The sequence below is a fragment of the Pongo abelii genome, chromosome 16 (genome assembly GCF_028885655.2).
Source record: "Pongo abelii isolate AG06213 chromosome 16, NHGRI_mPonAbe1-v2.0_pri, whole genome shotgun sequence".
Taxonomy (NCBI): Eukaryota; Metazoa; Chordata; class Mammalia; order Primates; family Hominidae; genus Pongo; species Pongo abelii.
The window spans coordinates 62043886-62060890 of record NC_072001.2 but is presented as its reverse complement, the minus strand read 5'-3'; the positions used below and the strand labels follow the sequence as shown (position 1 = coordinate 62060890).

The 17005-nt window shown below is 40.8% G+C and overlaps 1 protein-coding gene across 15 annotated transcripts in view; it reads right to left on the bottom strand.

Annotated features, from left to right (window-relative positions):
* Positions 1–9135, bottom strand: part of RNF111 (ring finger protein 111) — a 112458-nt gene extending 103323 nt beyond the window's left edge. For 7 of the 15 annotated variants that reach the window (XM_024232102.2, XM_024232105.2, XM_063715945.1 and 4 more), the window contains exon 1: positions 8572–9135. The gene's annotated coding sequence lies outside the window, so the exon portion shown is untranslated. 15 annotated transcript variants of the gene reach the window in all.
* Positions 9136–17005: the final 7870 nt, after the last annotated feature.

Sequence of the window (17005 nt, the reverse complement as noted above, 5' to 3'; positions counted from 1 at the left end):
GCACATACAAAAATTCTGTTTCATAATTTTTTAATTTTTTTATTTTTCCTTGAGATGGAGTCTCGCTCTATTGCCCAGGCTGGAGTACAGTGGCATGATCTCGGCTCACTGCAACCTCCACCTCCCAGGTTCAAGCGATTCTCCTGCCCCAGCCACCCAAGTAGCCAGGATTACAGGCATGCACCACCCCGCTTGGCTACTTTTTTTTTTGCATTTTTCAGTTGAAACAGGGTTTCACCAGGTTGGCCAGGATGATCTTGGACTCCTGGCCTCAAGGGATCTGTCTGCCTCGGCCTCCCGAAGTACTGGGATTACAGGTATAAGCTACCGCACCCAGCCCAATTTTTAAAATTCATTTTAAAGTTCCTTAAAAAGCAACAGTTTTCTTCAGATTAGAATGTCTGATGACTTAGTTAAAAATAGTTAAAAGTATAAACTTCACGTTTTTAATAAACAGTTAAGTGGCTAAACACACACACACACACACATCTTTTCTCATTTCATATGATCACAATTAAGAACATATCAGAACATAACTCATTATGTATTTGAAAAAGAAAAGAAAAAAATTGCTTTATGACAATAAGTTGCTGAATCTTATGTGATTATTTCATAAAATCTTCAAAGAAATATAAACCTACTATCAAAAACCTAATTTAAATTTAGTTTCCTAGCCATGTCCTGATACATGAAAAAAGAGATTATTCCTGTATATAAATAACACAACAGCAAATTGGATTGCTCACTAAAAGGAACCAGGGTTCCATGGAAAATGGCTCATTCCAAGACTGAAAAAGGAAAGAAATAACATGCGCTTGCAACATCTTGCTGTGCCAGAAAGACAGGAAATACTTTAAAAAAAAAAAAAAAAAAAAAAAAAAAAAGGCCGGGGCACGGCATCTCATGGCTGTAATCCCAGCACTTTGGGAGGCCGAGGCAGGTGGATCACGAGGTCATGAGGTCAGGAGTTCAAGACCTGCCTGGCCAAGATGGTGAAACCCCGTCTCTACTAAACATACAAAAATTAGCCGGGCATGGTGGCGGGCGCCTATAATCCCAGCTACTTGGGAGGCTGAGGCAGAGAACTGCTTGAACCCAGGAGGCAGAGGCTGCAGTGAGCCAAGATCGCGCCACTGCACTCCAGCCTGGGCGACAGAGTGAGACTCCGTCAAAAAAAAAAAAGAGGGTATGTTAAAAAGACACAGGAGCCCACGTGGAAGGCTCCTAATGGACAAATCTGGGACAATTTGAACATTAAAATAAAGGTTATAATGGGTTATAATCCACTGAATAAAACAGGAAACACACAATTCTGTATTAATCAGATAAAAGAATGTCTCTTCCTTATAAAAGAATGTCCATTAGTGAAGAAAATGGATGAGTTAAAAAATAAACACTTTCCAACCATCAGAGTAAAGATCAGTAAAGATCAGCATAGGCAAGAAACATCAATGGATGCTACATGGGCCTTGGGGGATGTGGGGAGTGATGAGGAACAGGATGATCTGATGAGGAGCAGAGTATCTGCACTATCTCAAAGTTATCCCCAAAGATTGCTTATTAGGTACACTGTTCCACATTACAGGAGACTAAAGAGATGTGACAACTAAATGCATTTTGTGATCCTGAACTGGGTCCTATGAGGAAAATGCTGTAAAGGGATAAATGCTATTATTGGGACAATTCGACAAAACTGAAAAATGAGCTGTAGATTAATATTATCTAAGTTAAATTTCCTGAATTTTGTAACTGGTGCAGTGATAATGCAAAAGAATACAATACACAGTGAATATTTAGAAACAAATGGGCATAATGTAACGTAATGGGCATAATGTAAGCAATTTACTTTTAAATGATTCAAGAGAGAATAAGGGGCCAGATGCAATGGCTCACCCCAGCACTTTGGGAGGTCGAAGTAGGCTGATCACTTGAAGTCACGGGTTTGAGACCAGCCTGGCCAAGATGGTGAAACCTCGTCTCTAACTAAAATACAAAAAGTAGCTGGGCGTGGTGGCGGGCACCTATAATCTCAGCTACTCAGGAGGCTGAGGTAGGAGAATCGCTTGAACCTGGGAGATGGAGGTTACAGTGAGCCGAGATCACACTGCTGCACTCCAGCCTGGGCAACACAGCGAGACTCCATCTCAAAAAAAAAAAAGAGAGAGAAAATAAGAAAGCAAGTGTGACAACATTAAAAATTGGTGAATATGAATAATGAGTATTCAAGAGTTCTCAGTACTATTTTTTAAATCTTTCGGTAAGTTTGAAATTATGTCAAAATAAAAAATACACGTAGCCAGGCATGGTGGCTCACGCCTGTAATCTCAGCACTTTGGGAGGCCAAGGTGGGCGGATTACTTGAGGTCAGGAGTTCGAGACCAGCCTGGCCAACATAGCGAAACCCCATCTCTACCAAAAATATAAAAAATAACCTGAGCGTGGTGGCGTGCACCTCTAATCCCAGCTACCTGGGAGGGTGAGTCAGGAAAATCACTTGAACCTGGGAGGTGGAGATGACAATGGGCCAAGATGGGGCCACTGCACTCCAACCTGGGCCACAGAGTGAGACTCCATTCAAAAAAAAAAAAAAAAAAAATTTAAGTAATAACAAATTGGGATGTCAAAAGGTAGTAAAATAAGTAATTTATTCGAGTGCCCTATAGTACATATGAATAAGGGAAATGACTACAACATTGATTCAGACTTGACACCTAGCCATATATAGAATTTCTTAAATTTTCTATTCCGTAGAAAAGGAAAAATATTTTTTAAGAATCTAATCACATACAAACTAAACTAAGATGCTAATCCTGTATGCCCTCAGGAAAACACAAAAATCTTTTCCATGTTAACACAATCCACACTGCCGAACTCTCCTTTCCACCAGCAAGCCATAAGCCCCTTCAGGCAGGTGTTAAGAGCCTGCCCTTTGTTGTAACTCAAGCACTGGCACAGTGCCTGAAATACAATGCTCCTGTTTGTTGAATAAACACTGAACATTTACAAATAGAAACAAAATACTGTATTTTTATCAAAATGAAAAGAAGCGTGGAAGGGAAGAGACACTTAAATATGGTACTTTTACAAATTTTTTTTGAGACAGAGTCTCACTCTGTCACCCAGGTTGGAGTGCAGTGGTGCAATCTCGGCTCACTGCAACCTCCACCTCCTGGGTTCAAGCAATTCTCCTGTCTCAGCCTCCCAAGTAGCTGGGATTACAGGCACCCACCACCATGCCCAGCTAATTTTTGTATTTGTAGTTGTATTTTTTTTATTTTTGTGTTTTTAGTAGAGACAAGGTTTCACCATATTGACCAGGCTGGTCTCGAACTCCTGATCTCAGGTAATCCACTCGCCTCGGCCTCCCAAAGTTCTGGGATTACAGGTGTGAGCCACTATACCTGGCCACTTTTACAAATTATTTCAAAACATTTTTAATTACGATTGAACATTTTCTTTTTTTTTGAGATGGAATCTTGTTCTGTCACCTCCAGACTGGAGTGCAGTGGCGCAATCTTGGCTCACTGCAACCTCTGCCTCCTGGGTTCAAGTCATTCTCCTGCCTCAACCTCCCAAGTAGCTGGGATTACAAGCACCTGCCACCATGCCCGGCTACTTTTTGTATTTTTAGTAGAGACGGGGTTTTGCCATGTTGAGCAGGCTGGTCTCAAACTCCTGACCTCAGGTGATCCGCCTGCCTCAGCCTCCCAAAGTGCTAGGATTACTACAGATGTGCACCACCATGTCCAGCCTAAACATGAATGAACGTTTTCAAAAAAATGTTATTTTATTTTATTTCATTTACTTATTTATTTTGAGATAGGGTCTGGCTTTGTCACCTAGGCTGGAGTGCAGTGACACAATCTCGGCTCATTGCAACCTCTGCCTCCTGGGCTCAAGCCATCCTCTCACCTCAGCCTCCCGAGTAGCTGGGACTACAGGTATGTGCCATTACGCCTAATTTTTGTATTTTTTTGGTACAGACAGAATTTTGTCACATTGCCCAGGCTGGTCTCAAACTCCTGGGCTCAAGCAATCCACCTTCCTCAGCCTCCCAAAGTGCTATGATTACAGGCATGAGCCACTGGGCCCAGCCAAAAAAATATATTTTAAAATATGAACATTTTCAAACCTCACAAAAGCAGAGAACATTATTAATACTCATGTACCCATCATCCCCACCCAACAATTATCCAGACTGTGCCAGACCTGCTTCATCTATCTCATCTCCCTCCACCACATTTTTTGGTTTTTATCTGGTATCTGTTTAAAATAACAGACATTGCTGGGCACGGTAGCTCACGTCTGTAATCCCAGCACTTTGGGAGGCCGAGACGGGCGGATCACCTGAGATCAGGAGTTCAAGACCAGCCTGGCTAACATGGTGAAACCCTGTTTCTACTAAAAATACAAAAAGTTAGCAGGCGTGGTGGTGCGCTCCTGTAATCCCTGCTACTCGGGAGACTGAGGCAGAAGAATTGCTTGAATCCGGGAGGTGGAGGCTTCAGTGAGCTGAGATCATGACACTGCACTCCAGCTTGGGCAACAAGAGGGAACTCCATCTCAAAATAAAATAAAATAAAATACCAGACATTTGCAAGTTTTCTCCCTCATTCCTCAATCTCTATCACTAATAAAAAGTGGGCATTTTCTTACATAAACATAATGCCATTATCATCCCTAACAAAGTTACAATAACTCCTTGATATCATCTAATACCCATCCATATTCAGATTTCCCCCAATGTTTCAAAAATGACTTTCTACAATTGGTTTGAATCAGGGTTTAAACACCACCAACATATTGTATTTGGTTACTACACATAAAATAATTTTAATCTGTCTACATCATCTGACAGCAAATACGAAAAGCTTAACAGACAAACCAAACAATTAATTTACATTTGTAGATTCTCTAGAATCAAACCTCATCTAATGCATTTGTGTTCCTGCTATCTGTAGCAGTCTTCCTCCAAATCGTCACCATGGCTGATTTTTTCTAGTCATTGAAGTCACAGGTCAAATTACCACCTCTAAAAAGGCCCTCCCTAACCACTCAATCTATAGTAAAACCACTTCCATCCATGCCATATCACATGGTCCTATTTTCCTCATGGCACTTACCACTACCTGAAACCATTCTGTTTATTATGTTCTCCCACACACAACAGAATGTCAGCTCCATGAAGGCAGAGTGCCTTCACTGAAGATCAGTGACTGTGCCTAGAACGTGAGACATTCAATAAATTTATCTACATAATAATGCAGTACCGCTCTTTAAAATGTAAGCTCAGCTAAGTATTTGGAGGCTTTTTTGTTGTTTTGGTTTTTTTCGAGACAGAGTCTTGCTCTGTCACCCAGGCTGGAGTGCAGATCTCAGCTCACTGGAATCTCCACCTCCCGGGTTCAAGCAATTCTGCCTTACCCTCTTGAGCAGCTGGGATTACAGCTGCATGCCACCACCATGCCCGGCTAATTTTTGTATTTTTTTTTTTTTTTTTTTTTTTTAGTACAGACTGGGTTTCACCATGTTGGCCTGGCTGGTCTCGAACCCCTGACCTCATGATCCACCCGCCTCAGCTTCCCAAAGTGCTGGGACTACAGGCGTGAGCAAGCGCACCCAGCCTCAGCTAAGTACTTGTCTTTAAACATTTGTAATTCACTCCTCATGTAATGATGTAAATTGAGTACCTGTAGAAACCTGGACCAGCTGTTACCAAGAATCTGTAGGATGTAGGAAAGAAACAAACAGAGGTATAAGACATTCAAATATAATTGTGGACTTTTACTGAACAATAATTACAGGTTTCTGAAAGAAAAACAAATTATTCCGGATGATTTTTAAAATGTTACCAGGAGTAATAAAAAATTTCATTTTTAGTACCATCTGAAAGCTATTAAAGCTTCAGTAATTAATATCTACAATGGGACAACAATAGCAATATGTGGAACAACAATCATAGTTTTTTTGTTTGTTTGTTTTGAGAAACAGTCTCGCTCTGTCGCCCAAGCTGGAGTGCAGTCAGTGGCACGATCTCCGCTTACTGCAACCTCCGCCTCCCAGGTTCAAGCCATTGTCCTGCCTCAGCTTCCCAGGCAGCTGGGACTACAGGCGCACACCACAAAGCTCCACTAATTTTTTGTATTTTCAGTAGAGATGGGGTTTCACCATTTTGGCCAGACTGGTCACCTCAAGTGATTCGCCCGCCTTGGCCTCCCAAAGTACTGGGATTACAGGGGTGAGCCACCACGCCTGGCCCACAGTTTCATGATAGGTTTTACACATACACATTTCATGAGGGAATTGATGCTTTTTGTATAGCATTTCTTTCTGGGGATTCAATTACGACAAACACAACAACGAATACCAAAAACCTAACTAGATATAGAAACCATTAGATTTGGGACCTAAAGAAAACCAAAGTTACCTATTCTACAATTCTCATTTAAACAGAGAGACCTGAAGCCCAAGGAGGGTTAACAATAAACTCGGAGATCTAATGTATAGCAAGCAAAGACAGATCTAAAATCTAGATCTCCTGTCTCTAGCCCTATATTATTTCATAAGATAATGTTACCCATAGAATGGTAATGTCAAGTTATAACATATTTTAACTGCTATCATTTTTCAGATGGTCTCTTTTATTTCCTACTGAAGTCTTGGCCCAAAAAGGGAGAAAAAGTCAAAAGAAGGGCACATAAGTATGCCTCAAGTAAAGCATGATACAGAAACCTCTCTTTAAACTATAACAAAAAAAAAAAAGGAAATATCTAAAAATCTAAACGGTTTGATTCAATTAGTTTGCTTTTTTTTTATTTTAAAGTAAAATAACTATTTAGGAGTATCTGCTAAATGACTATACTTTAGCTTTATACAAGCAAAGTGCTGTTCTCTTAAACATCAGAATAGCTCTCTCTCAATAATCTGTAGAAATGGAGTACCAAAGTGAAATTCGTTAAGGTGTAACCTCTGCTGTAATGCATTTTTCACCAAAATGAAGTCACTTTGTTTATACCTCTCTTTAAAAACCAGTTCTATGTCTGGTGAAATAAATAGCAAACAAGTGGCCAACAGACACCAAACAAAAGTTAAAAAGTGACAGAAGGATCTGCACATGATATAGCACCCGTGATAAACAAGGAGACTCACTCTTCCTACTTTTTCCTATAATATTATTTAGATTTATAAACACCCTCACCAATTCTTAGAATACTATTGTGAATCTTTGGTCACAAACAAATGAGCAGGAGAGAGATGATAAAGTCATTTGTCCAAGGTTAAATGGCAAGAAAGTGTCCAAAATAAGATAAATCAAGGCTTTAAAGAATATCAATTTAAAATTATTTTAAAAGTAAAAGGGCTTCCTTCTTATCCATCTGTTTTACCTCACAAATATAACCAGACCAGGGTGAAACAATGTGGCTTATATTGACATGAAGATTTTTACAAAAATACATATAGTAACAAACTATCAAAAGGTGTATCTTTACTGTAATAAAGCTAAGTCCAGCGTTACAGAACTTGTGTATGGTAATCTCAAAATCACATTCAAGCATTTACAAGCATCACACACACACACACAACAAAAAAGGGAAAGGAAATGGAATCTTAGCTTATGTTTTTCCCAGTTTGTTCTTTTTAGTTGAAGAGGCCCCTAAAACAAGAAAATTATAGATAAAATACCAAATGAAATAAAGTTTAGATTGTCAGGTTCAAAAACTACAGGAAATCCTACAAAACGTAGTCTATGTCAGCTGGCATCTTACCATTCAAGAGAATTCTAAATTAATGCCGCACATAAATCAAGAAACAGGAAAGCTTACAACAATACAATGGAGTCACCCCACACTACACACACGAACAAATTAAATGAATACCCTACACTTCCTGGTATTTTTTTAATAATCAAAACTTACACTTGGGTTGAGAAATACCCATCTGTAAAGATCTATCTACTATAACCTACTTAAGAACTGTTGTAACAAATCTATTTCTGCTGCACTGAACAGATATTCCCACTATAGCACTGACACTGACTCTGATAAATTATCGAAGGACAATAGTAAAAACATCAGCTTCTTTTTAAATGACCAACAAGCCAACTCCATACAAAATCTGACGCGTCTGTATTTCAGCTGTTCCGCGGACTACGTTTCCTTCATCACAGCAGCAGCAGGCGACTCCCTAGCCGTCAGGGCTGACTTAGCGCCCTCCAACTCCCCGGGTCCGGGTTACCTTCATCACTCCATTGTCAAATCGCACTCCCACGCCTCGGTCCTCAGCCCCCATCCTGAGACTCTAGGGAGAGTCGGAAGTGGGAGAGAAATCCCCTCACCCACACTCCCTCACTGTAGGCTGTGGGTGTGTCGGTAGACGAATGCCTTGCCCAAACACAAATCGTCTGCGGAGACCCAGACCCTAAGTCACCACCGAGTCAAAGATAACCGGCCGGTCGCCGACCCCAGCCTTCCGCGGCCGCAGCCCTTCCTCTTTCTCCCCTCCAGGCCGGCCCCTCCCCCGTTGCGCGCACGCGCGGCCTCCAATGGATCCCCTCCCCCCTGTTCCCCTCACCTTAATCATTAGCCACCCTCTTCTCTTCCAGGGTCCGGGAATCACTGACCCAGGAAGGAAGACAGAAATGTAAGGCGTAAAGAGTAATGCGTCGAGAGCCAGCGATCTGCGCCTCAGACGTCGGCCTAATAGGCCCCTAGAGTCAAGAGCAGTGTCTGTCACCGCCACCAAAACTGTACGTGCGGCAGCGCCTGGACTCGGCCCAGCTAAACCGGCGTGGGTTCAGAATGCCTAATTTGGCCCCACAAGAACTCCTTCTCTGAAGCTGCGGGCGTTTCTACGCTGCGCAGACCGAACACCTCCTCGCCGTCGCCGCCACTGCCGCTGCTCCCCTACAGCTGCCGCCGCTTCGCCGCCGCCGCCGCCGCCTAACCAATTCCTCCCCTACCGAGGAGAGCACGACACTAGGGCTCTTTACGACAGTTCGGAAAGTGAGAGCGCAGTAGCCTTCACGCCTCCATTAACATCTGTTTGTTTCTGCGCTTGCTCGATTCCCGTTTCTCACCGTCCCGCCCCCTCGGCCCCGGCCCTCCCACTTTGTACTGGTTTTATCAGTCTGTTGGCGAACTGAAAGGTGTCACAAAGCTCATTATTTAATTTTCTTTGGTGATTATGCGTTCAACATTTAAGCCAAATCTTGACTACATCTTGGTTCATTTTTTCGTAACTAAAAATTAACCAACTACAGAATTAATACATTTACAAACACACGTAAACAAAAACATCATGGGTTAGTGTCTTTCACAACAAATGATACCCATATCATATGCGCTAATGACATAAAGATCACGGCACCTCACTGTTAAAGTGAATTTGCTTCCGGAATCAGATCAAAAGTGGTCACAGATATCTCCTGCGAACTCGGGCTGTACAATCGCATAAGCGTCCTTGTTTATTTTATGAAAGTCAGTAGATAACAAATGCGTCATTATATGCATTAGGAGGATAGAGAGAGGATGAGCTTTAGAGTCCATCAGGCAGACTTCCTTTCAAAAGTCCAGTGATGGCACTTAAGAGTTCTCTGATTGATGAGCTTCTTATAAATCTTAGTTTCCTCATCTATAAATTGGGATAACATATTTACCTCAAAAGGTTCTTGTTAGATTAAATGAGACAGTTTATATAATGCTCTGAACATTACTTGCCAATTAAGTGTTCACTAAACATTAATTCTCTCCCTTTGCATCAACTCATCTTTTTCAATACTTTTTTTGTTCACTCATATTTTCCGTATCATTCAGTAAGCAAATGATTTTGGCCGGGCACGGTGGCTCATGCCTGTAATCCCAGCACTTTGGGAGGCCGAGGCGGGTGGATTACCTGAGATCAGGAGTTCAAGACCAGCCTGGCCAACATGGTGAAACTCCTTCTCCACTAAAAATACAAAAATTAGCTGGGCGTGGTGGCGGACGCCTGTAATCCTAGCAGGCTGAGGCAGGAGAATCGCTTGAGCCGGGGTGGCCGAGGTTACAGTGAGCCATGATCGAGTCATTGCACCCCAGCCCGGGTGACAGGGAGACTGTCTCCAAGGGAAAAAAAAAAAAAAAAAAAAAGGCGGGTGTGGTGGCTCATGCCTGTAATCCCAGCACTTTTGGAGCCCGAGGCGGGCGGATCATGAGGTCAGGAGATGGAGACCATCCTGGCTAACACGGTGAAACGCCGTCTCTACTAAAAATACAAAAAATTAGCCGGGCGTAGTGGCGGGCGCCTGTAGTCCCAGCTACTCGGGAGGCTGAGGCAAGAGAATTGCTAGGACCCGGGAGGCAGAGGTTGTAGTGAGCCCGAGATTGTGCCACTGCACTCCAGCCTGGGCGACAGAGTGAGATTCCGTCTCAAAACAAACAAACAAAAAAACACACACACACAAATGATTTTAAAATTACAATAATAATCAAGATAGCAGATTGTGTGGGGAAACTAAAAGAGCATTCGACTAGGATTTTCCTCAATCCTCCTATTTTCTCACTCTTAAACATAGAATTTTGCCCGGACTATCTTATCTTCTCCCTTGATTTTAACTGTTACTATCTCATGACTTCTCAAACCTGTATTTCCAGCTCTAACCTTTTTTCTAAAGCTTTTGACCTGTGCTCTTCAATTAGGTAGACACCAGCCATATGTGGCTGCTGAGCACTTAAAATGTGGCTAGACCCCCTCCTCTTCTCCCTCTCCCCTCCCCTTTTCCATCTCCCTTCTTAAAAAAATAAATAAATAAAAATAATTGAGAAGTGCTTTAAGTGAAAAATACACATCGAATTTCAAAGGTACAATACAAAAAAAGACTGAAAAATCTCAGTACTTTTTAATATTTATTATATGTTGAAATAATATTTTGGATATATTGGGTTAAATCAGTGGTTCTGAAGCTGGGATGATTTAGCAACATCCGGAGACATTGTTGTTTGTTACAAGTCAGGGAGGAGAGGCGTGGCTACTGGCATCTATCCACTAGGATAGAGGCTAGGGATGCTGGACTCTCCACAACAAAGAATTCTTTGGCCCAAAATGTTAATAGTGCAGTTGAGAAACCCCAGATGAAATAAAAGGGTGAGGGCTTGAACCCTGTAGTCAGTAGGAAAAAGGAGCGGAAAGATAAAAGAAAATAAAGGGATGCACAATGGAGAAAAATACCTATGGAGCCAGAGGAAATGAGATAAAGCTCAGATGGAAATTTAGCCTTGGATAGGAGAAGGGATGGCCTTTCCACTGAAACAGGTGAGAAGGAAGAAGACTGCAGTTTAGGTATGTTAGCTTCAGGGGGCAAATTGAGGGCTTGTTCATTGAATGACCTTGACTTCCTTACGAAACATGAGTTAGGGCCATCTATGAAGATATGAGCTTTGGAAAATGCTGGGTGGAGAGCGACTAGAAGAGATTTTAAAAATCAGAATAGTCACTAACATAATGGCAAAAGGGCGACAAATCAAAGTCCAGAGCGGAAGAGGAGTGAGGTTGAAGGGACAGGTGTTACACAGTTGTATTTAGAGGAATAATGGTAGATTGTAGGGGTGAGAAGCAGCTCTCACCTGAATTACACATAACAATTTTCTGATTTCTATGCTTCTGCTTCCACCACTGTCACCACCCCACCCCAAACTCAACCTTAAGCCACAGTTAGAGTATGGCAGAAACTGATTAGACATTAAATTGCTTAAATCTTTCAGTGACCCTCCATCACCTTCAAGTTAAAATCCTTAGCATGACAAATAAAGCCCTTCAAAATCCAGATTCTTCAGTACCACTTCATACCAGCCCTAGTTCCCATCCTGTCCCATGACCCTTCCTGGACCTCGGTGGACTTCTCAAACTTCTTGTAGTTCTCCAGGAAAAAAAAAATATATATATATATTATATATATATATATATATTCTATATATATTATATATATATATATATACTATATATATATATATATATTCTTCCTATGTAACTATCAATTTTCCCCATGAAGCTAACAAGCCTAATTGCATTAGTACAATCTCACTTCTTCCCTCTCACGTGTTTCAGTGGAAAGGCTATCCTTTCTCCTATCCAAGGCTAATTCTTCCATGTGAGCTTTGGATCTCATTTCCTCTGCCTCCACAGGAACTTTCTTCAACTGAGCATCTCTTTATTTCCATTATCTTTCCTCTCTCTTTTTCTACTGTTTCTTACCCTTCAGAATACCAACAAGGTTCAAGACTCACCCGATCTTAACTCCATATTCTTCTAGATATATGTGTCTCTTTTTCTATCTCTCTGCCTTTGCACAGTTTCTTCTGTCTCAAAATTCACCCCCCTTCTCCACATTTCCCACCCATGCTTTATCTGCTTAACAAATTCTTACCCATTCCTCCAAGCCCTCTTCCATGAAGCATTTCCTTACCTCTCTCCCCACCCCTTGAAATGGACTTACTCCAGTTTTAGTACTCTCTTCAAGCTTTATACATACATCTAAGTTATTATGATTGTTTACATACATACCTGTCTCAAAACTTAAAATCAGAGAAAATGTCTTTCTCTCTTTAGTAGAAAAATAGCACTCAATAAACATTTATTGAACTGTACTGAATAAGAAGATTGGGATTCTAATCTCAATTTTGCCAGAAGAAACCAGAAATCCTTAATCAAACCACTTTAAATATCTGAAAATTAATTTTACTCACTTGTGGAGAGATCAAGTTTTTCCAAATGCAATCCAAACCAAATTCTGCTTTCCTGAAACTGCAGCCAAATAATGTTTACCAAATTAGTCTGCATATATGGGCCAGCAGTATCTAACTACTGCCTGACAGGAATTTGAGGAGTTTGGTCTAAATATGGAAATACTGGGCTGAATTAGTGAGTCACCTGCAATCAACGGGAATAAGAAAATTTCTACAAACTATCAAAGTCAAAAGGAAAGACTGGTATGCCCATCATCCATTGCATACTTCACAACTGTATAAAGTCTGCAAGCGAGAGTAAGTAATTATGTGGTCAGCTTTGTGAGCTCTTTGGAAGAAATGGGGAAAAGTTTGAAGATTTAATGCAAGAGTAAGAAGATCTTGGGAAATTCTTGAAAGTATTTAGTGAACTATTTCCTCAGATGTAAAGCTCTGGAAATAATTAAAAGGATCTCAGAGATGAACTAATCAGAACACTTCGTGATTCAGAATATTTTATTTTCTTCTTGGCATATGAAGATATCACTGGAACTTAAAACTGAAAGAAAAATGCTATAGACTCCATAACTGCTGATTTAGTTGAGGTAGCACAGCTCTCATTAAAATTTTCTATATGGGCTGGGTGTGGCGGCTCATCCCTGTAATCCCAGTACTTTGGGAGGCAGAAAAGGGTGATCATCTGAGGACAAGAGTTGGAGACCAGCCTGGCCAACATAGTGAAACCCCATCTCTACTAAAAATACAAAAATTAGCCGGACATGGTGGTGGGCACCTGTAATCCCAGCTACTCAAGAGGCTGAGGCAGGCAAATTGCTTGAGCCCAGGAGGTGGAGGTTGCAGTGAGCCGAGATCATGCCACTGCACTCTGGCCTGGGCAACAGAACAAGACTTCACCTCAAAAAATACATATCTAGATAAAAAATGATTTCAGGCTATGTGACTGGAAAGAGACTATTTTTAAAGATTATATATGTAGCATATACTACATATAGTACTGTATAATCTTTATTATATGTACATAGAAACAGATAGAAAAGATAATAATTAGACACAGCCCTTTATCCTACTATTAAACTGTTTTGCAATCAATGCAATCATAGATTCTGAAAAATTGAGGAGCTATTTAGCAGAAGAATAACCTCAAAAGACAATACATTTGTGATGAGTACTTATCAACTGATAAATTTACAATTTTCTTTGGAAGGCAACTTTCAAGATATATTTGAAATATCAAGAGGCCAGACGCAGTGGCTCACGCCTGTAATCCCAGCACTTTGGGAGGCCGAGGTGGTTGGATCACCTGAGGCTGGGAGTTCGAGACTAGGCTGGCCAACATGGTGAAACCCCATCTCTACTAAAAATACAAAAAAATTAGCTGGGCGTGGTAGCACACGCCTGTAATCCCAGCTACTCGGGAGGCTGAAGCAGGAGAATTGCTTGAACCCAGGAGGCGGAGGTTGCAGTGAGCCAAGATCATGCCAAACAGAGCCAGACTCTGTCTTAAAAAAAAGAAGAAGAAGAAGAAGAAGAAGAAATCTCAATAACTAATACTATCTCTGTGACTGTTTCTAAAAAACAGGGGTAACAAATTATGGACTAACCAGGGGACACAGAATGCCTGGAATTTTGCAGATGAGCAAAACTTCAAATATCCTGATATGTTTCTGGTTATCAGGCCAAATTCTGGGCATGTCTGAGGCTCTCTCATTCTGTGAAAGTATATTTTTAAGATAAAAGTGTAGAAAAATGAAAGTGAAAGCTGCCATCCACCATTGGTAATGTAAGCCTAGAACCACAAGCAAGGATTTCCAACTGACTGATAACCATTCTCAGAAATAGTTTAGTCTGTTAATTACCAGTATTTTTACACACTTGGTCAAAGTTAGTCAGAGGTTTACCAGTGAGCATTTTCATTAAGTTGTTGTTAGCTCTTGAAATGCTTTTGCAATGTCGCTTTTAAAATTCAGAATTTTTAATGCACTCACCTCTATTAGCAATCTTTTTTACAATTACAAGTTTCTGGCCAGGTGCAGGGACTCACATCTGTAATCTAAGTGCTTTGGGAGGCTAAGTTGGGACAATCACTTGAACCTAGGAGTTCAAGACCGGCCTGGGCAAAATAGTGAGGCTCCATCTCTACTAAAAATCCAAAAAAATTAGCAGGACATTATGGCATGTGCCTGTAGTCCCAGCTACTCGGGAGGCTGAGACAGGAGAATCACTTGAGCCTGGGAGACTTAGGCTGCAGTGAACTATGAACACGTCACTGCACTCCAGCCTGGGTGACAGAGTGGGACCCATCTCCAAAAAAACCAAAAAAAAAGTTTCTGATCATTGAAAAGTTAGACTGGATAACCTCCAAAGTGCCTTAAAGTTATAACATTTCATATTTTGCTTCAGACCTAATTAGATTTATGAGAACCCTATATTACAATTTCAAGTGTGATTTACATACTGGCTACTTAGTTGCAAATTCAGAACAGGAAGTAAAGACACTGATGCATTTGCTTGTTATTATTTACAGATCATGCAAAGTTTTCCAAAAGCATTTAAAAGTTTCTCTAAACTACATTAGTATTAGTTTTAATTGCACAAACTAATACTTGATTATGATTTTAAGTTACAGGATTGCAGAGACTGTGCTTTGTTCAATTAAAAGATTATATAGTACATTGTTCTCAGGAGGCTAAGGCAGGAGGATCACTGGAGCCCAGGTACTCAGGGCTGCAATGTGCTATGAACATGACTGTGAATAGCCACTACACTCCAGCCAGGGCAACACAGTGAGACCATGTTTCAAAAAAAAAAAAGAAAGAAAAGAAATTATTATACAGTACATTAAAAACACTGATATATTGGGGGACTGTTCAGAGATAAAAATATAGAAGAAGAAGAAGAAAGAGAATAAAATGAAAGTGCCCATGTGCTAAAAGGGAATTTTAAAAATTTATTCGACAACTTGAATCCAAACACCTTTAGTAGTCAGGGCTTCTGGTAAGATTGTAATTATTTTTGACTTTTGACAGAACATAAATCACTATTGTGCAACAGAAATTTGTAAATATTAGAGATTTTAGTTTAATATCTTAATTTTAAAATTTGCTTAAGTATTTTTAAATTCTGAAAATATCAAGTGATTAAGGTTGACAATCACGAAACTCTGAAACCCAATCTATTTAAATTATACAGATAAGAAAAATCTATTTTCAAACCGTTCAAACACAATTTAGAATTGAGTTAAACTAGGAAAGAGTGCCACCTACTGAATCAAAATTGCTTAAATATCTCAACATTAAGTTCGTTTTGCAAAACCTGTAAAGCTCTAGCATTTTTTTCCTCCAAGATGTACATTCAAGATAATCTTCATACAGCAAATATTGTTTTATTTAATGAAATTTTCTTTTTCAGTAGAAGATAACGGACTAGACTGGCCACAGGTGTTTATCATCCCAACATCACCCTGACAAATGAGAAAGGAATTAAAAATGTACAAAACACAAATGAAAATGGGAGAAGGACATTAGCAAGCCAGGTATCCCACCTAATATCTGGAAGAGAAAAATCAGAGGACTAGTGATTGTTATAGCAAAGTAAAAAAGCTACACCAGACCAGGCGGGGTGGCTCACGCCTGTAATCCCAGCATTTTGGGAGGCCAAGGCTGGCGGATCACCTGAGGTGGGAAGTCCAAGACCAGCCTGACCAACATGGTGAAATCCCATCTCTACTAAAAATACAAAATTAGCTGGGCGTAGTGGTGCACGCCTATAGTCCCAGCTACTCAGGGGACTGAGCCAGGAGAATCGCTTGAACCTAGGACGCAGAGGTTGTGGTGAGCCAAGATGGAGCCATTGCACTCCAGCCTGGGCAACAAGAGCGAGACTCTGTCTCAAAAAAAAAAAAAAAGCTACACCATTAACTACTGTCAAAGAAGGCTGCACCAACAAGCGAGCAGCTATGCTTTGCAGAATACAAGACAGACTATGGACTCAAGCCAAAGGCAAGGGAGGCCAAGAGTAAAACGTAGAAATGAAACCAGAAGAGATTAATCATAAGTCTCTCTGGGCACAGTCCAGTGAAACCTTTTCACCTCTCTCTCACCACGTAAAGAAAATGTGGCATCTAGGCCTTTAAGTCCTAGGCTAAAAACAAGAGCAGGGAGTTCTGTAAAGAAACAGATTGAAGTAGTTGAGAAGAACCAGAACAGCTGGTGAGACAAGCAGTGATAAATACTTCACATTCTAAGATGTATAAGCCCCACCTGCCCACACATGCCTGGCGGTAAGCAGCA